Genomic DNA, 21,732 nt, shown 5'->3' on the forward strand with positions numbered 1-21,732 from the left:
CTACTACTTATCACTCACACCTAGGTGACTCAGACAGAAAGAGGGTCTAAACTAAACAGCATATGGGATAGACCGGTGATGGGTAGTAAGGAGGGCACGTATTGCATGGTGCACTGGGTGTTATACACAACTAATGAAGCATCGAACTTTACATCGGAATCCGGGGATGTACTGTATGGTGACTAACACAATATAACAAAAAATCATTAAAATAAATAAACTAAAGAGCATATGACAGTGATTGTGGAAGGTAAATAAATACCAGGTGATGAATTTGAATAATATAAAAACAATAATACCCATGAAAAGAGCACTCAGACCTGTGGGGAAAAAATTGGGTAAAATAATAAGTTCAGGCCTTATCTAAACCTGGTTTAATATTGGTAGTGGTTAAAATTTTGACTAAATTATTCACTCTTTTTTTTTGTCCTTTGCTTCTCTTTCTAGCCACTCGCACACATGCAGTCCCCAGATTCCTTTGAGGAAGCAACCATGAAGACTAAACTATTCCAAAGGTTCTCTTCTTACCTAGGCAGTCTTTCCCTACTGATATTTTCAGCTCAAATTTCCAAAGTGGTTTTCAAGCACACATTTAGTATCATCACTTTGGTCAGAAAGAGTAAACTATCCTGTTTTTTGAAGTCTGCCTTCCTCAGAGCAAATCAGCATTAATAAATGAAAGAAAAATAGATATTTGTTAAGTTTATTTCTTAGTCACCAAAGAGGAAAAGGCAGCTAGTGAACCAGAGCATATATGAGACATGCTTTGGGGACTTTCAGAGAAATTTGAACATGATGCAACTTAGAAAGAGTCTTTCAACAAATCCATAGAAAATGTGTGAGCTCACAAGTAATATAAAATTAAAATTAAAACAATGAAATAATAATTTTCTTTTAGCAATTGGCAATTATTTGAAATACTAAAAATGTTCAATGCTACCAAAGTTGTATGGAAAGAGGCGTCCTTACATATTGTTAGTGGAGGTGAATTTGGTAAAATGCTTTGGGAAATAAATTTGAAAATAAGTATTAGGATTCTTAAAAATGATATTACTATGACTCAGTAAGTTCACCTTTAGGACACAATGCTTTAGAATGCTTTAGAAATCATCCTAAACACAATACATTTTATGCATGATGATGATCATCAGAGTGTAGTTTATAATAGTGAAATATTGGAAGCAACTGTTGGAGGAATTATTTGGTAATCTATGATGCCATCTACCAGATGAAATATTGTGCAGCCATTGGAAATAATGTTTTTGAAGACTTAAAAACATGTGCATAATATAGTATTAAGTGGGAAAATAATATAAATGTGCACATACTGTTTAATTACAACTATGTTAAAAAATAGCAACAACATGTGTTTAGAGAGAAAAGGGGGACTGGAAAGAAATACACCAAAATTAGAATGAGGTGATAAATTCATAAGACCTTTCTTTTCTTAAATACACAATTTGTCATATCTATTCTTTTCATACTTGAGATCAATTTTAAATCTAATTCATATAAGTATAATTTTAAATAGAATATAATCTTAAATTCAGTATAATTTATTAAAAATTTTAAATACAGGGATGACAGTTATAATTTTGGCATTATTCCTAGTGTTAGTAATGGAAACCATGTAAATGCAAGATTAAGTTAATCCATCTTAACACATAGTTCTTTAGACATCATTTTATGATCACTTCATTATAGACACAGTCTAACCTCATTCTACTCAATTTATGATTTATTATCTGTGGTCTTCTGGCTCAATATTTCTAATGGTTCAGTCTTCAACCAACAAGTTTTTTTTAAGTTCTTTCCTACAGTGAGGGTGTTTATTGTCTGCATGGAGGTAAAATTATCAGCTAGTTTATTATATAAGTCAAATCAGTTTTCAACTGAGATGAGCCATATCTATTGAAAGACACGTGGACTGATGCTGAAACCTGGAAAAAACAAACTAGTTTGGGTCTCCCCAGGCAGAGATAGTCCACTTTCTATTAAGCCGAGTAAATTTGGTGCTTCCAAACTCTCTAGGACCTTGGAAGAAAAATCAAACTGGGTTTATTTTTGTTGTGAGGATTAGAGATACCATTAGTTTGGTCTAGAGCTTGGTCTGGGCTGAAATTATAAGAGAGTCTATCAGAAACAGCCAAATACCAGATAAATCATTAGTTGAATACAGAAATGATGATGCTCCCCTACTCCTCTGCCCCCCTGCCAAGTTTTATATTTCTTTTCTTTATAAACCAAGAATTTTGTTTTGTTTCAGGTGATACTGTAGGTCATCTAAACAGATCATTTTCTTTCTTGGGTTGCTTTTTCCTTTGAAGAAGAAAATGTCGACAGGATTTGCCACCAATGTATGGTGCATAGAAGGACAATGGGGGACTTAAAATACTTCTTGAAGCTCAATTGATTTTAAGTCCTTGTGCTTGGCACAATTGGCAAGATTTCCATTGAGTATGTTTAATTAGCAACTCTATCAGCAATCCCAAAGACAAGGGCAGGGTCAACTCTGCTTCTGGGGTGCACAGTTGGGCCTTGTTCAAAAAAAAGCAATCTCAAAGCTTACAGGAAAGCTGATCTGTTAGTTACAGTGGAGTTTCAGCCAGAACATATCTCATTGCTCCAGGATATATTTCATTGAGTGATTTAACTGTTGCTTCTGTCCACCCTGATTTCAATTTCCCCCCTTAAGTTCACTACAATTATTTTTTTTCTTTATCCAGTTGCCATTTGCTCTAAACAATTAACTGACATATTTGAAATGAACTGTACTTAGTAAACATAGCTTACTTATTAGAATGCCTATGATCCAAGACTTGTCATTATATATAATGTTTATTATAGCTTATAGGCCACACTGAAGAAATTTCTTACTGTCCAGATCTCACAATTCAATAGGAAGTTGGAGGTGAAACCTGTTTAAAAGACCTTCAGTTTGGTTCTTGACAGCCTCCTGAGTTTATTTCTTTTTGTACTTTAATGATCAATGCAGGGCTATACAAGTACAATTACTAATTTTCAGCTTTAATTTCCTTATAACTAACTCATATACATTTGCCTAAATTGGTGAAATAGATTTCTATATCTTAAAAGTGACTTATATAGAAGCAATGTCTGATTAGTTTGATTAATCCTCTAATATCTCTTTATCCAGAAATTAATTAATCAACATATAGCTATAGTATATTCTGAAGCTTTTCTATCATTAATTTAAAATGTTAGTTTATTTGCCTGCAAGATTATTCAGGCATATCTTAAATAATTAAAAAGTAGCTTTGACTTATATAACTTCCCATGTCCCCAGTCTTCTAAAGGATTTCCACTCAGAGAAAAAGCTGATCTTCTTACTTTGAATTGTTATTATTTTCCCCAGTGGTTTCTCCAATTATCTATATTCAAATATCTTTACTTTTTTAAATATATATACACCAAAAGACACAGACTTTTCTTTTTTTTTAATATTTTTTATTTTATTATATTAGTCACCATACAGTACATTCCCAGTTTTTGATGCAATGTTACATGACACAGCCTTTTCTTATGTTCATTTGTGGCACAATAAAAACTACTACATCGATCAAACACAATTGAATTTTTATAAAGAAATGTAACATCATATTTGAAAACCTTTTAAAGGGCAATTTCTTCTGTTTTCTTGGTACTCTCATATGGGTTGTTCTGACATCCTGCATAGTGACATAGTGACACTTAACTTGATCAGCACTTAACATCCCTTGTACCATGGACATGAGATTCCAGTCTGTAAGGAATTTGGTTAAAGTGCTAAGGAATTAAAATGCAGTTCTCTTTTCAGCCTTCAACTTGTGACAAAATGGAAAAGAAACATTTATTCTATGTTTTCCATAATTTGTGTTTTTGATATCATTTAGCAATAGATAATAGTAAATTGAATATATATGTATCTGGTATACGTATACATCTGGTATCTTGATCAATACACAAAAAATTCAAGTGCATAGATTTTAACCATCTATTATAAAACACAGAATACAAGAAAACTTTATTTTTGAATCATTTTAATGCCCTTAGGGGACAAACGACATTAACCTATAATTCTCAAGTTTATAAGGTTTGGAATAATAACATCACAGAAGAAAAATTAATGTTTTTCATTTGTTACCATACAAAATTTATAAGAATAAACTCTTTTCCAGACCACAGATGGTGTACAGAACCCAGTGATAATGAGCTTCTCATGTGCATGTGTTGCAGATTCATTGTTTTTTCTTACTATTTCAAATGTCTTTAATGTAATACCTGATGGTTACTAGAAGCTAATGGGTGAGGTAATAGAGAGATGTTGGTCAAGGGGTACAAATTCTCAGTTATAAGATGAATAAGTTCTGAGAATCTAATGCACCTCATAGTGCTTATAGGTAATAGTACTGTATTATGCACCTGAAAGTTGCTAAGAGGGGAGATCTTAAATGTTCTTACCACAAGAAAGAAATGGTAGTTATGTGATGGGGGGGGGTGGACATGTTAGCTAACATGGTGGTGATCATTTTGCAATTTATAAGCTTAATTTTGCAGTTATTTTTTAAAAATCTAAAACCATAAGTAATACCTGATAGTGGATATCTGGTGTAGTATTTGTTTGTATAGAAGGGAAGCACTTGACTATATCATTCTCCAAACCCATTAAAATTGTAAGGGAGTGCAGAGGGGAAGGAATTGTTCAAAACTATTACCTTAGTCAATTGAATGACTTTTTTGAAGAATAGAGATAAGTGAGTAGATATAACAAGGTGGATTGTGATACAAAAAAAGTGTTTTGTGAATATCTTTTGAACAATCTATAAATCACGCCACTTGACTTGCACAAATACTTCTTGTTTCAGTGGGTATACTAATCTGCAGTTTACACAGGTTAGGTTAGTTTAATAATAATTGTACAAAATTATATACCTTGATTACTTAATTCATCCGCACACACACATACACAGAGTAGCCAGAGTAAAACCAAGTATTTTTATGTCCTAATATGTAACTATTTACTATATCATGACTCATCAGTGTTGATTTTCTAAGAACAGCCAATTTTTTTTAAATATGTTCAGTTGGCCAGCATATAGTGTATCATTAGTTTTGATGTAGTGTTCAATGATTCATTAGTTGTGTATAACACCCAGTGTTCATCACCATACATGCCTTCCTAAATACCCATCACCTGGTTACCCCATCCCTCGCCCCCCTCCCTTCTGCAACCCTCAGTTTGGTTCCCAGCATCAAGAGTCTCTAACGGTTTATGTCCCTCTCTGATTTCTTCCCATTCACTTTTCCTCCCTTCCCTGGTGGTCCTCTGCACTATTACTTATGTTTGACATATGAGTGAAACCATATGATAATTGCCTTTCTCTGCTTGACTTATTTCACTTAGCATAAGCCACTCCAGTTCCAGCCATGTTGATGAAAATGGTGGGTATTCTTCCTTTCCGATGGCTGAGTAATATTCCGTTTTATATATGGACCACTTCTTCTTTATCCATTCATCTGGTGAGGGGCATCTCAGCTCCTTCCAGTTTGGCTATTGTGGACATTGCTGCTATGAACATTGGGGGGCATGTGTCCCTTCTGTTCACTACATCTGTATCTTTGGGGTAAATACCCAGTAGTGCAATTGTGGGTTGTAGGGTAGCTCTATTTTTAACTTCTTGAGGAATCTCCATACTGTTTTCCAGAGTGGCTGTAGCAGCTTGCATTCCCACCAACAGTGTAAGAGCGTTCCCCTTTCTCCACATCTTGCCAACATTTGTTGTTTCCTGTCTTGTTAATTTTTGCCTTTCTAACTGGTGTAAGGTGGTATCTCATTATGGTTTTCATTTGTATTTCCATGATGGCTAGTGATGTTGAACATTTCTTCATGTGTCTCTTAGCCATTTATATGCCTTCTGTGGAGATGTGTCTGTTATGTCTTCTGCCCATTTTTTGACTGGATTATTTGTTTGTGTGTGTGTGTTGAGTTTGAGAAGTTCTCTATAGATCCTGGATACCAGCCCTGTATCAGATATGTCATTTGCAAATATCTTCTCCCATTTCACAGATTGCCTCTCAATTTTGATGACTGTTTACTTTGCTGTGTAAAAGTTTTTTTATCTTGATGGAGTCCCAAAAGTTCATTTTTGCTTTTGTTTCCCTTGCCTTTAGAGACATGTCTTGAAAGAAGTTGCTGTGGCCAATGTCAAAGAGGTTACTGCTTATGTTCTCCTCTAGGATTTTGATGGATTCTTTCTCACATTGAGGATTTTCATCGATTTTGAGTTTATCTTTGTGTATGGTATAAGAGAGTGGTCAAGTTTCATTCTGCATGCGGTTGTTCAGTTTTCCCAGCACCATTTATTGAAAGGACTGTATTTTTTTTTCCATTGGATATTCTTTCCTGCTTTGTTGAAGTTTAGTTGACCATAGATTTGGGGGTCAATTTCTGGGTTTTCTATTCTGTTCCATTGATCTATGTGTCTGTTTTTCTGCCAATAACATCCTGTCTTGATCACAGCCTTGTAATATAGCTTGAAGTCAGGCATTGTGATGCCCCCAGCTTTGTTTTTCCTTTTCAACAATTCCTTGGCAATTTGGGGCCTTTTCTGGTTCCACACAAATTTAAGGTCTCTTTGATCCAGTTCTTTGAAAAATGTCATTGGTATTTTGATTGGGGTAGCATTAAAAGTGTAGATTGCTCTGGGTAGCATGGACATTTTAACTATGCTAATTCTTCCATTCCATGAGCATGGAATATTTTTCCACCTTTTTGTGTCTTCTTCAATGTCTTTCAAGAGTGATTTGTAGTTCCTAGAATAGAGATCCTTTACGTCTCTGCTTAAGTTAATTCCAAGATAACGTATGACTTTTGGTGCTATTGTAAATGGGATGGATTCCCTAATTTCTCTTTCTTCAGTCTCATTGTTCGTGTACAGAAATGCAACTGATTTCTAAGCATTGATTTTGTATCCCGCCACATTACTGAATTGCTCTATAATTTCTAGAAGTTTGGGAGTGGATTCTTTTGGGTTTTCCATGTAGAGTATCATGTCATCTGCGAAGAGAGACATTTTGACTTCTTCTTTGCCTATTTGGATACCTTTTATCCCTTTTTGTTGTCTGATTGCTGTTGCAAGGACTTCTAGTACTATATTGAATAACAAGGGTGAGAGTGGGCATCCTTGTTGTGTTCCTGATCTTAAGGGAAAGTCTACAAGCTTTTCCCCATTGAGAATGATATTTGCTGTAGGCTTTTCATAGATGGTTTTTATGAGATTGAGGAATGTACCCTCTATCCCTACACTCTGAAGGGTTTTAATCAGGAAAGGATGCTGTATGTTGTCAAATGCTTTTTCTGCATCTATTGAGAGGATCATATGATTTTTGGCTTTTTTTCTTTTTGATGTAATCTATCACACTGATAGATTTGCGAATGTTGAAGCTCCCTTGCATCCCAGGGATGAATCCCACTTGGTCTTGATGGATAATCTTTTTAATGTACTGTTGGATACTATTAGCAAGGATCTTGTTGAGAATTTTGGCGTCCATATTCATGAGGGAAATTCCTCTGTAATTCGTCTTTTCGATGGGGTCTCTGCCTGGACTGGGGATCAAGGTAATATTGGCCTCATAGAAGGAGTTTGGTAGCTGTCCTTCTGTTTCTTTTTTTTGAAATAGTTTTAGGAGAATAAGTATTATTTCTTCTTTGAATGTTTGATAGAATTCCCCAGGAAACCCATCAGACCCTGGCATGTTGTTTTTTGGAAAGTTTTCGATCACTGTTTCAATATCTTCATAATTAATTGGTCTGTTTAAAAAATCAATTTCTTCCTGCTTCAGTCTCAGTAGTTTATAGGTTTCCAGGAAGGCCTCCATCTCTTCCAGATGCTTAATTTATTGGCATAAAGCTGTTGATAAAAGTTTCAAAAGGTCCTTCCTACTTCATTGGTGTTGGTTGTGACTTCTCCCTTTCCATTCATAATTTTATTATTTCGGGTCTTTTCTCTATTATTTTGGATAAGTCTTGCCAGTGGTTTGTCTATTTTATTAATTCATTCAAAGAACCAGCTTCTCGTTCTCTTGATTGGCTCTACTGTGCTCCTGGTTTCTAATTCATTGATTTCTGCTCTAATCTTGATTGTCTGCTTTCTCGTGTGTGGGTTAGGCCTGTTCTTCTGTTGCTGTTCCAGCTTCTTGAGGTAGGTATATAAAAACAGCATTTTAGATTTTTCTATTCTTTTGAGCGAGGCTTGGATGGGTATGTATTTTCCCCTTAGGACTGCCTTTACAGGGTCCCATATGTTTTGGACCATTGTGTTTTCATTCTCGTTGGTCTCCATAAATTGTTTAAATTGATTTTTGATTTCCTGGTTTATCAAATCATTCTTGAACAGGATGGTTCTTAGTCTCCAAGTGTTTGAGTTTCTTCCAAATTTTTCCTTGTGGTTGAGTTCCAATTTCAAAGCATTGTGGTCTGAGAATATGCAGGGAATGATTTCAGTCTTTTGGTATTGGTTGAGACCTGTTTTATGACCCAGAACATGGCCTATTCTTGAGAATGTTCCATGGGCATTAGAATAGAATGAGTACTCTTTTGTTCTGGGGTGTAGTGTTCTATATATATCTGTGATGTCCAACTCGTCGAGTATGGCATTCAAAGCTCTTGTTTCTTTGTTGATTTTCTGTTTAAGTGATATATCTAATGCTGAAAGTGGAGTGTTGAGGTCCCCTATTATTAATGTATTTTATCTATATGTCTCTTTATTCTTTTTTTTTTAAAGATTTTATTTATTTATGTGACAGAGAGACAGCCAGCAAGAGAGGGAACACAGCAGGGGAGTGGGAGAGGAAGAAGCAGGCTCCCAGCAGAGGAGACCAATGTGGGACTCGATCCCGGAATGCAGGGATCACGCCCTGAGCCAAAGGCAGACACCTAACGACTGTGCTACCCAGGCACCCTATATGTCTCTTTATTCTTGTTAAGAGTTGGGTTGTGTATCTTGTTGCTCCCCTGTTGGGGGCATAGACATTTATAATTGTCATATCCACTTGTTGGATACATCCTTTAAGAATAATATAGTGCCCTTCTGTATCTCTAACTATAGTCTGTAGATTAAAATCCAATCTGTCTGATATGAGAATTGCTACCCCAGTTTTCTTTTGGGGTCCATTGGCTTGAAAGATGGTATTCCATCCCTTTACTTTCAGTCTGGATGTATCTTTAGGTTCAAAATGAGTCTCTTGTAGACAGCAAATGGACGGGTCATGTCTTTTTATCCAATCTGCAACCCTGTGGCATTTTATGGGAGCATTTAGGCCATTTACATTGAGACTGATTATTGAGAGATCTGATTTTAATGATGCCATGTTGCCTGTAAAGTCTTTGTTTCTATAGATTGTGACTTTCTGTTCTATATCACTCTTGGGGCCTTTTTACTTTTATAGAACCCCTCTTACTTTCTCCTGTAGGGCTGTTTTCGTGGTTACGAAATTGTTGAGTGACTGGCGATTTTGGATGTTCTTTATCTCTCTATAAATTCTGAATGACAGCCTTGCTGGATAAAGGATCCTTGGTTGCATGTTTTTCTCTGAAAGAGCTTTAAAAATGCCTCCCCCCCCACCCTATCTCTCATTCCAGATCTGTGTAGACAGGTCTGATGTAATTCTAATACTTTTGCCTTGGTACGTGAGAAATTTCTTTGCCCTGGCCACTTTCAATACTGTATCCTTGAATCTAATATTTGTGAATTGCACTATGACGTGACATGGTGTAGATTTGTCATGGTTGAGCTTGGCAGGGGTCCTCTCTGCCTCTTGGACATGAATGCTTTTATCCTTTGTTAGATTGGGGAAGTTTTCAGCTACAATTTGTTCAAATATCTCTTCTAGACCTCTGTTTTTCTCCACCTCCCCAGGGATGCCAATGATTCTGACATTGGAACGTTTCACTGAGTCAGTAATCTCCCATAACTTATATTCCTGAGATTGGTTTTTTTGAGCCATGTTTCTGTCTTAGCTTCCTCTTCTACTAACCCATCCTCCAATTCACCAATTCGTTCTTCTGCCTCATTCACCCTGACTGTCAGAGCATCTAGTTTTTTTTTTTTAAGATTTTATTTATTTATTTGACAGAAATAGAGACAGCCAGCGAGAGAGGGAACACAAGCAGTGGGAGTGGGAGAGGAAGAAGCAGGCTCCTAGCAGAGGAGCCTGATGTGGACCTTGATCCCATAACGCCAGGATAACGCCCTGAGCCGAAGGCAGACACTTAACGACTGCACTACCCAGGTGCCCCAGCGCATCTAGTTTTGACTGCATTTGATTCATAGTATTTTTAATTTCTGCCAGATTCACTCTCATTTGTGCCTTTAGAGATTCTATATTCTCATTAACATTTTCGTTAATATTTTTTTCACATCTACACATCACCTTGACTATTGTTACTCTGAACTCCATTTCTGATAATTTGGTTATATCCATATCCATTAGTTCTGTGGCAGAGGCCACAGACCCATTGTCTTTTCTTTGCTGGGGTGGGGGGTTTCTCCTTCTCGTCATTCTGATGAGGAGAGGTTGCGGGGTAGCCCAGAGCTCAAATTATTGACCAGGACCCAGGCAGTGTGCACTTGTTTTATAGGGACCTTAGGGATGTGGGCTTCTTGATTTTTCAGACTGCTTTCTGGGGGAGGGGCCTGCTGGGCCGATACTCTGGCAACCCTGTTTGGGTAGAGTCTCCGTGTCCCCTGTGAGGGGGGATGGCGATGGGTACATTGTAAGCCGGTATTTCCAGCCTTTTTTTCTCTGGCGGCTTTCCCTGGCCATTTGCTGTGCTTCCTTCTGAGAGTCAGAACAGCAGTATCCAAATCCCAGCCTCTGTGTCAGATCAGAGGGATCGCAAACCACTCTCCACTGCGGTCTTCTGGCCACTTTAACTCTGTTTCTGTTGGTGCTGCTTCAGCCCTGCAGTGTCCCGGGATGTGAGCCCCACAGCCAGCGTCCCAGCCGTCACTTCCAGGGCTGGCTCATCTCTGTCTTTTGTGTTTTTAACACCACCAGCCACCAGACAGCCCCGCATACTCCCGAGCTCCGTTTCAGTGTGGTTTGTGCACTCCAGAGCTCCAGTTTTCAGGCTGGTCATGCACGTTCCCCGGCTCAGGTCTCAGTCTGCTCTCTCGCAGGTGTCCGTCTGCGAGTTAGCCCTCTCCCCAGTTCAGGTGGCTACCGCTTCCCAGCGCCCGAACGCCGCAGCTCCCTCCCCCTTTCATTTCTCTTCTGATATTTGTGTGCGGATTCACAGCTTCCTGCTTCATACCTCAATACTCAGCGCTGGAGATGTTTATTTGTAGAGATCCAGACGTATCTTCCTTCGTCTCAGGTGATTCCGTGGGTGTTCAGGATGGTCTGGTACCTATCCAGCTCGACTCAGGGGACCAGCTGAAAAAGGGACCCCTATTCGTCCACCACCTTAACTCCTCCGAAAATGCAAATTTTTGTTGTTATCACAAGTGAACCATATTTGTTCCTTATGATAGCATGCCTAGGCAATTCTTTGTCTTTACACATAACAGACGTCAAAGGAATCTTACAATTAAAAGACTTTCCCATACAGAAACAGTTATTCTTTTCCCCAACCCCCTCCCTTAAAAAAAAAAAAAACTATAAAACCACAATTTAAAAGTCTGGTTTTGGACCCATAAAAAAAATCCAAGTACAAATGCACCAAAATTACTTCTATAGTCACTGCTTTATTCACTCAAGAACTTACATCAACACTTATAATCTTCATAGGGATTCGATACTTGGCTTGATATGTTCACAGACTTTAAATCTGGCTGTTGCCAGCCAGAATTCAAGATGAACAATTTGCATAAGAAAAAATTACTGGGAAAAAAAAAGTAATTTCACAGATACGGTTTCTCTATTAAGAAGATCTGATAAAGTGTGAAAGTTGTGAAACATTTTTCTACAAAAGAGAATATATTTCTTCTTATTTTTCATTCACTGTAAAGTAGATAGTTCTCATTCTGATGCATTGTCCTTTACCCTGCATCTCCATTTTAAAGACTCTACAAACATACTAATACTTCCTGGCACTTTAAGAAGGTCACAGCTCAAATGATCTCTCTGCCAGGATCCCCTGGGAAGGGAACTGTTCCATACTTCCCCATTTTCAAAACATAAGTATTCAAATATTCCATAAGTGAATGTTATTTTTAGGAATGATACTGGCAATAACATAGACATTGAGAAAATAGTTTATTATATTTAGTTTTTTAAATGGGAATTTAACATATTCGGGTGAGAAATTTCTGACTGTAAGTGAAAGGCAGACTTTAAATTTTTTTAGTAGACCATGAGCTAATTTTGCTCAAGAAAACAGAGAGGGGCGCCTGGGTGGCACAGCGGTTAAGCGTCTGCCTTCGGCTCAGGGCGTGATCCCGATGTTGTGGGATCGGGCCCCACATCAGGCTCCTCCGCTATGAGCCTGCTTCTTCCTCTCCCACTCCCCTTGCTTTTGTTCCCTCTCTCTCTGGCTGTCTCTATCTCTGTCGAATAAATAAAATAAAATCTTAAAAAAAAAAAAAAGAAAACAGAGAAAAGGTAATGATTTCTCTCCACAACCTCACAACGTCATATCCTTCTTTGTCACAAGTGAGGCAAGTGCTTCTCATTTCATATGCAGTAGCGGAATGTATTGAGGAATGCTCTCATTGAATCCCATTGGCCCACTTCATCTTTGGAACATACTTTATTTTCAGTGTAATTTCAATGCTAACTAAAATAGACCTTAATCTAAACCAGAATTTAAGGCCAGGTCATGGCATTTGATAGATTCAAGAAGATATAAAGCAAGAAAGATTTTTGCATATGCCTTGAAAAATCAAAGGAAAAATCTGAACATCCACATTCAAAGGCAAATCAATTTCATCAGGCTACAACAGGTATAAAATGTGAAATAGCTCAGAGGTTGATTATGCTCAAAATATGTGAACACATCAAAGCCTTGTCAGCATTTTGAGATGAAGGTTATTGGTATGGTAAGTACTCTGGAAAACATAGGAGAAAATCGCATAAATAAAGAAATTAAAAACAACTGCACCTTCCAAAACTAAGGAAAAGAAAATAACATGGGGTGCAGAAGCTTCTAATACTTAACTTTTTGTACTGCATTATTAAAGAAGAACCTTCAAACATAAGGACAGAAGAGTTATAGAAAGTCATTCATATGAATCTATGTGTATCTACAAAGAAAGCTGCTTGAAGGCTTTGGAAATAATATCAAGCTATGGATATTCAATAAGACTGACTGTTGAAGACACAAAATTTCTAAAAAGACTGAAAATCTTAAAAAAAAACCCTCTACTTACAAGAGTGAAAAGGGAGGATGGAAGGGAGGAAGAGGAGAGGGAGAAGGAGAGATAGAGAAAGAAATTGAGAGAGACAGAAAGAGAGCAAACATGGAACAAAGCCACACTGTGATGTGGTTTCCCTAAAGTTAAATAATAATAGAGAAAGATGGAAAGAAGTCTTTATTATTATTTAACTTTAAGGAACCACATCAAGAAAGAAGAAAGAAAGAAAGAAGAAAGAAAGAAAGAAAGAAAGAAAGAAAGAAAGAAAGAAAGAAAGAAAAAGAAAGAAAGAAAGAAAGAAAGAAAGAAAGAAAGAAAGAAAGAAAGAAAGGGAGGGAGGAAGGAAGGGAGGAAAAGCAGGGAAAAAAGCCACCTTTTTAGAACATTTCGTAAAATGTGGAACATCTCATTGCTCCTCACTATCAGAAAATAGCCTACATCAAAATCAAGAATATATGTATACCTGCCATGCTCATTCCAGCACTTGAGTCTTTGTACTGAGCCAAGATTCATACCAACTGTCTATCTCCAAAGTCTCTGTGTTACACTGGGATTCTTCCAGTACTGGAGGTAATCTGGAGTTGAAGTCAAAAGGATCTGTATCAGAATGAATCCAGGGAGCCTCCACACTCAGCCCAGAACTCTCATGTTGGGATGATACCCAAATGGCTTATATAACTAATCCTATGCTCTTCTAATGATTTGGATTCTTTCGATTAAGAACATGAGTCTAGCAGAGCACCTTTATGATCTGATCAGCTACTATATACTTAGACAAATATTTTTATCCCTTAGAAAATTTTCTAGTAATCCAAGGCTGCTGGGTGATGTGTGGCTACTCAATTGATCTAACTCCTTATTTTTTTTTGACAATTGTGACAGCAAAATGATGTTCCTCAAATGCACTATGGCATGCAGTTTTAATCAAAGTGAAAAAAGAACACTGAAACCTGTATGGGAGGTAGATTGGCTTCTATCACTCTCTTTTACCTTTTTATAAGATTATTTATTTATTTACTTGAGAAAGAAAGAAAGAGCACAAGTAGAGACAGGGCAGAGGGAGGGAAAAAGCAGATGCTCTGCTGAGCAGGGAAACCCCCCCCCCACCGACTCAGGGTGTGATACCATCATGATCTGAGACAAAGGCAACACTTAACTAACTGAGCCATCCAGGTGCACTTCGTTTATCTTTTTTTTTTTTTTAATGTCAATTGAATAACTTTTCCATTTGTAAACCTAAGAACAACTTGTCTGTGGGACTATGTTTTATTCACATGAAAAATGTCAACATACATAGAAGAGCAATAAAAACACAGAAGAAATACTGAGAGAATTTATAATATAATATGGGTGAGCACCTTGTTTCTCTGGTGTTCATCATCTGTACACACAGAAGTAGATTAATGAAAAGGAAAAGGAAATGAAAAGGAAAACTAATGGGTATTTTTAAATTTTTCTATACTTTAACAAATAAAGAATCTTTTTTTTTTTTTTTTATAATTAATTTTATTTTATTATATTATGTTAATCACCATACAGTACATCCCCTGATTCTGATGTAAAGTTTGATGCTTCATTAGTTGCGTATAACACCCAGTGCACCATGCAATACGTGCCCTCCTTACTACCCATCACCAGTCTATCCCATTCCCCCACCCCCTCCCCTCTGAAGTCTTCAGTTTGTTTCTCATAGTCCATAGTCTCTCATGTTTCATTCCCCCTTCTGATTACCCCCCTTTTCTTTATCCCTTTCTTCCCCTACCGATCATCCTAGTTCTTATGTTCCATAGATGAGAGAAATCATATGATAATTGTCTTTCTCTGCTTGACTTATTTCACTTAGCATTATCTCCTCCAGTGCCGTCCATGTTGCAGCAAATGTTGAGAATTCGTTCTTTCTGATAGCTGAGTAATATTCCATTGTATATATGGACCACAGCTTCTTAATCCAGTCATCTGTTGAAGGGCATCTCGGCTCCTTCCATGATTTGGCTATTGTGGACAATGCAGCTATGAACATTGGGGTGCATATGGCCCTTCTCTTTACTACGTCTGTATCTTTGGGGTAAACACCCAGTAGTGCAATGGCTGGGTCATAGGGTAGTTCAATTTTTAACTTTTTAAGGGACCTCCACACTGTTTTCCAGAGTGGCTGTACCAACTTGCATTCCCACCAACAATGTAGGAGGGATCCCCTTTCTCCACATCCTCTCCAACAATTGTTGTTTCTTGCCTTGTCTATCTTTGCCATTCTAACTGGCGTAAGGTGGTATCTCAGTGTGGTTTTGATTTGAATTTCCCTGATGGCTAATGATTTTGAACATTTTTTCATGTGTCTGTTAGCCATTTGTATGTCTTCATTGGAAAAGTGTCTGTTCATATCTTCTGCCCATTTTATGATTTGTTTATTTGTTTCTCGTGTATTGAGTTTGAGAAGTTCTTTGTAGATCTTGGATACCAGTCCTTTATCTGTGGTGTCCTTTGCAAATATATTCTCCCATTCCGTGGGCTGTCTCTTAGTTTTTTTGACTGTTTCCTTGGCTGTGCAGAAGCTCTTTATCCTGATAAAGTCCCATAAGTTCATTTTATCTTTTATTTCTCTTGCCTTTGGCGATGTGTCGTGAAAAAGGTTGCTCTGGCCGATGTCATAGAAGTTGTTGCCTATGTTCTCCTCTAGAATTTTGATGGATTCCTGTCTCACATTGAGGTCTTTCATCCATTTGGAGTTTATTTTTGTGTATGGTGTGAGAGAGTGGTCAAGTTTCATTCTTTTGCATGTAGCTGTCCAATTTTCCCAGCACCATTTATTGAAGAGACTGTCTTTTTTCCACCGGATGTTTTTTCCTGCTTTATCAAAGATTAGTTGCCCAAAGAGCCGAGGGTCCATTTCTGGGTTCTCTATTCTGTTCCATTGGTCGATGTGTCTGTTTTTGTGCCAGTACCATGCTGTCTTTGTGATCACAGCTTTGTAGTACAGCTCGAAATCCGGCATTGTGATGCCCCCAGCTTTGTTTTTCCTTTTCAACAGTTCCTTGGAGATTCGGGGCCTTTTCTGGTTCCATACAAATTTAAGGACTATTTGTTCCAGTTCTTTGAAAAATGTCCTCGGTATTTTGATCGGGATAGCATTGAAAGTGTAGATTGCTCTGGGTAGTATGGACATTTTAACTATGTTAATTCTTCCAATCCATGAGCATGGAATATTTTTCCATCTTTTTATGTCTTCCTCAATATCTTTCAAAAGTGATCTATAGTTTCTAGGATATAGGTCCTTTACGTCTCTGGTTAAGTTAATTCCAAGGTAACGTATGGTTTTTGGTGTTATTGTAAATGGGATGGATTCCCTAATTTCTCTTTCTTCAGTCTCGTTATTCGTGTATAGAAATGCAACTGATTTCTGGGCATTGATTTTGTATCCTGCCACCTTACTGAATTGTTCTATAACTTCTAATAGTTTGGGAGTGGATTCCTTTGGGTTTTCCATATAGAGTATCATGTCATCTGCAAAGAGAGACAGTTTGACTTCTTCTTTGCCGATTTGGATACCTTTGATCCCTTTTTGTCTTCTGATTGCTGTTGCAAGGACTTCTAGTACTATGTTGAATAATAGTGGCGAGAGTGGGCATCCTTGTCGTGTTCCTGATCTTAAGGGAAAGGCTTCCAGCTTTTCCCCATTGAGAATAATGCTTGCAGTAGGCTTTTCATAGATGGCTTTTATGAGATTGAGAAATGTACCCTCTATTCCTACACTCTGAAGGGTTTTAATCAGGAAAGGATGCTGTATTTTGTCAAATGCTTTTTCTGCATCAATTGAGAGGATCATATGGTTCTTGAGTCTTTTCTTGTTGATATGATGTATCACATTGATTGATTTGCGAGTGTTGAACCATGCTTGCATCCCAGGTATGAATCCCACTTGGTCATGATGGATAATCCTTTTAATGTACTGTTGGATTCTATTAGCAAGGATCTTGTTGAGGATTTTGGCATCCATATTCATTAGAGAAATCGGTCTGTAATTCTCCTTTTTGAGGGGGTCTTTGCCTGGTTTGGGGATCAAGGTAATATTAGCCTCATAGAATGAGTTTGGTAGCTTTCCTTCTGTTTCTATTTTTTGAAATAGCTTTAGGAGAATAGGTATTATTTCTTCTTTGAATGTTTGGTAGAATTCCCCAGGAAAACCGTCTGGGCCTGGAGTTTTATTATTTGGAAGGTTGTTTATCACTGACTCAATTTCTTCATAGTTAATTGGCCTATTTAAGAAATCTATTTCTTCCTGTTTCAGTCTTGGTAGTTTATAGGTTTCCAGGAAGGCCTCCATCTCTTCCAGATTGTTTAGTTTTTTGGCATATAGCTGTTGATAAAAGTTTCTAATAATCCTTGCAATTTCAATGGTGCTGGTCGTGACCTCTCCCTTTTCAGTCATAATTTTAATAATCTCAGTCCTTTCTCTTTGTTTTTGGACAAGTTTTGCCAGTGGTCTGTCAATTTTATGGATTCTCTCAAAGAACCAGCTTCTAGTCCTGTTGATCTGCTGTACTGTGCTCCTGGTTTCTAATTCATTGATTTCTGCTCTAATCTTGGTCAACTCCTTCCTTGTCAGTGGGTTAGGCCTGTCCCTCTGTTGCTGTTCCAGTTTCTTGAGGTGAGAATATAGAAACTGCATTTTAGATTTTTCTATTCTTTTGAGTGAGGCTTGGATGGCTATGTATTTCCCCCTTAGGACTGCCTTTGCAGTATCCCATAGGTTTTGGACCGTTGTGTATTCATTCTCGTTGGTCTCCATAAATTGTTTAATTTGTTTTTTGATTTCCTGGTTTATCGAGTCATTCTTGAGCAGGATGGTTCTTAGCCTCCAAGTGTTTGAGTTTCTTCCAGGTTTTTCCTTGTGGTTGAGTTCCAATTTCAGAGCGTTGTGGTCTGAGAATATGCAGGGGATAATTTCAATCTTTTGGTATTGGCTGAGACCTGTTTTGTGTCCCAGAGCATGATCTATTCTTGAGAATGTTCCATGGGCATTTGAATAGAATGAGTATTCTTTGGTTCTGGGGTGTAGTGTTCTATATATATCTATGAGGTCCAACTCGTCGAGTATGGCATTCAAAGCCTTTGATTCTTTGCTTAGTTTTTGCCAGGGTGTTCTGTCTATTTCTGATAGTGGGGTGTTGAGGTCCCCTACTATTACTGTGTTCTTATCTATATGTCTCTTTATTTTGGTTAAGAGTTGGCTTGTGTATCTTGCTGCTCCCCTGTTGGGGGCATATATATTAATAATTGTCATATCCACTTGTTGAATACTTCCTTTAAGAATAATATAGTGCCCTTCTGTATCTCTCTCTATGGCCTCTAGTTTAAAATCCAGTCTATCTGATATGAGAATTGCTACTCCAGCTTTCTTTTGAGGTCCATTTGCGTGGAAGATGGTACTCCATCCCCTTACTCTAAGTCTGAATGCATCTTTGGGTTCAAAATGAGTCTCTTGTAGACAGCAAATGGATGGGTCATGTCTTTTTATCCAATCTGCAACCCTGTGGCGTTTTATGGGAGAGTTTAAGCCATTTAGATTGATAGAGATTATTGACAGATATGATTTTAATGATGCCATTTCTCTTTAAAGTCTTTGTATCGGTTGTGACTTGCTGCTCTGTATCACTCTTGGGGCCTTTTTACCTTTATAGAGCCCCCCTTAATATCTCCTGTAGGGCTGGTTTCGTGGTTACGAAATTGGTTAATGATTGGCGATTTTGGAACGTCTTTATTTCTCCATCAATTCTGAATGACAGCTTTGCTGGATAAAGGATCCTTGGCTGCATGTTTTTCTCTGAAAGAGCTTTAAAAATGCCCCCCCAAGCCTTTCTCTCATTCCAGGTCTCTGTAGACAGGTCTGACGTAATCCTGATACCTTTGCCTTGGTACGTGAGAAATTTCTTTGCCCTGGCCGCTTTCAATACTGTATCCTTGGATCTAATATTTGCGAATTGCACTATGACATGCCGTGGCGTAGGTTTGTCCTGGTTGAGCTTGGATGGGGTCCTCTCTGCCTCTTGGACACGAATGCTTGTTTCCCTTGCTAGATTAGGGAAGTTTTCAGCTACAATTTGTTCAAATATCTCTTCTAGACCTCTGTTTTTCTCCACCCCTTCAGGGATGCCGATGATTCTGACATTGGATCGTTTCATAGAGTCAGTAATCTCCCGTAATCTACATTCGTGGGCGTGGATTTTTTTAAGACCAGCTTCTATTTTCGTTTTTTCTTCTACTAACCCATCCTCCAATTCGCTAACGCGTTCCTCTGCCTCGGTGACCCTGGCCGTCAGAGCCTCTAGTTTTGACTGCATTTGGCTCATAGAATTTTTAATTTCTGTCAGATTCGCTCTCATTTCTGCCCTTAGGGATTCTATATTCTCAGCAACGCTTTCTCTGATGCTTTTTTCAAGTTTACTCATCATCTTGACCATTGTTGCTCTGAATTCCATTTCTGATAATTGGGATACATCCATATGTATTAATTCTGTGGCCGAGGCCAATTCTGTGGCAGAGGCCACAGACTCATTATCTTTTCTTTGCTGGGGGGGACTTCTCCTTCTCGTCATTCTGATGAAGAGAGATTGCAGGGTTGTCCAGAGCCCAAGTGTTGACTGGGACCCAGGCCGTGCGCCCTTGTTTTATAGAGATCTTAGGGATGTGGGCTTCTTCCTTAAAGAGTTTATTTATTTATTTGAGAGAGAGAGAGACAGTCAGCAAGAAAGGGAACCCAAGCAGAGGAGTGGGAGAGGAAGAAGCAGGTTCCCGGTGGAGAAGCCCGATGAAGGACTCCTTACGGAGCGTTGTGATCACACCCTAATCCGAAGACAGGTGCTTGGTGACTGCGCCACTCAGGCGCTCCGGGTTGTGGGCTTCTTGATTTTTCAGCCTGCCTTCTGGGGGAGGGGCCTGCCTGCAGGTACTCAGAAAACCCTGTTTGGGTAGAGTCTCTGTGTCCCTTGCGAGGGGGGATGGGGATGGGCACCCTGTGAGCCGGTATTTCCGGGCTTTTGTTCTCTGGCGGCTTTCCCTGGCGGTTTGCTATGCCTCTTCTGAGAGAGCAGCAGCGGCTGAAATTCAGCCTCTGTCTCAGAACAGAGGGATCGCGGATCGTTCTCCACTGATGTTCTGGCCACTTTAACTCTGTTTCTGTTGGTGCTGCTCAACCCTGCAGCATCCCGGGCTGTGCGCCCCACACCCGGCGTCCCAGCCCTCACTTCCAGGGCCGGCACGTCTCTGTCCTTTGTGTTTCCAACCCCGCCCGCCGCCAGCCGCCCCGCGCGGGCTCCCGGAGCTCCCCGTCTCAGTCTGGTGTCTCACGGGTGCTGTCCGCGAGTCCGCCTGCTCCCCCGTGCAGGTGGCCCGCCAACCGCCAGCCGTCCCGCGTGCGCTCCCGGAGCTCCCTTCTCAGCCTGCTGTCTCAAGTGTGCGGGTCCGCGGTCTGTCCGCTCCCCCTTGTAGGTGGCTACCGCTTCCCGGCGCCCTGACACGGCGGCTCCCTCCCCCTTCTGTTTAGCTTCCGATATCTGTGCGCGGTTTCACGGCTCCCCGCTTCGTACCTCGATACTCAGCGCTGGAGATGTTCATTTGTAGAGATCCAGATGTATCTTCCTGCGTCTCAGGCTGATTCCGTGGATATTCCTGCTGGTCTGGTACCTATCCAGCTCAACTCAGGGGACCGGCTGAAAAAGGGGTCCCCTACTCCTCCGCCATCTTAACCTCCTCCACAAATAAAGAATCTTAGATGCCATTTATTAACATGTAACATCATTACCATTTTTCACTTTCCGTCAGTGCTAAGATAGGTAAAATGAGTGTCTTCACTTTTAGATCCTAAACGGCTCCTTGAGCACAACATTTGTGCCTTATTCATCTTTGACTATACAGCATTTAATGCAGTGACTGACTCACAATGTGTGTTCAATAATTTTCTATTGAGATTGAGGAGTCCAAGATGGTGGAGAAGCAGGAGACCTTAATTTCGTCTGGTTCCACAAATTCAGCTAGATAGCTATCAAACCATTCTGAACACCTGTGAACTCAATAGGAGATTGAAGAAAAGAATAGCTGCAAATCTATGAACAGAAAAGCAACCACTTTCTGCAAGGTAGGAGGTGTGGAGAAGTGAATCTGAGGTGATATATGGGAAGATAGACCACAGGGGGAGAAAGCCTTCATCAGCCAGCTACCAACAAGTGATAGAGCAGCAGAACACAAAATCAGAACTTTTAGAAGTCTGCTCCAGTAAGGGACATGGCTCAGGCTGCTAAACGGGATGGAACCCTCACTGGGTCAGTGTAGTATCAAGATCCTTGGGGTCACAGGAAGACCAGGGGTGCCTGAGTGCAGCAGA

The sequence above is a fragment of the Ailuropoda melanoleuca genome, chromosome X (assembly GCF_002007445.2).
Source record: "Ailuropoda melanoleuca isolate Jingjing chromosome X, ASM200744v2, whole genome shotgun sequence".
Taxonomy (NCBI): Eukaryota; Metazoa; Chordata; class Mammalia; order Carnivora; family Ursidae; genus Ailuropoda; species Ailuropoda melanoleuca.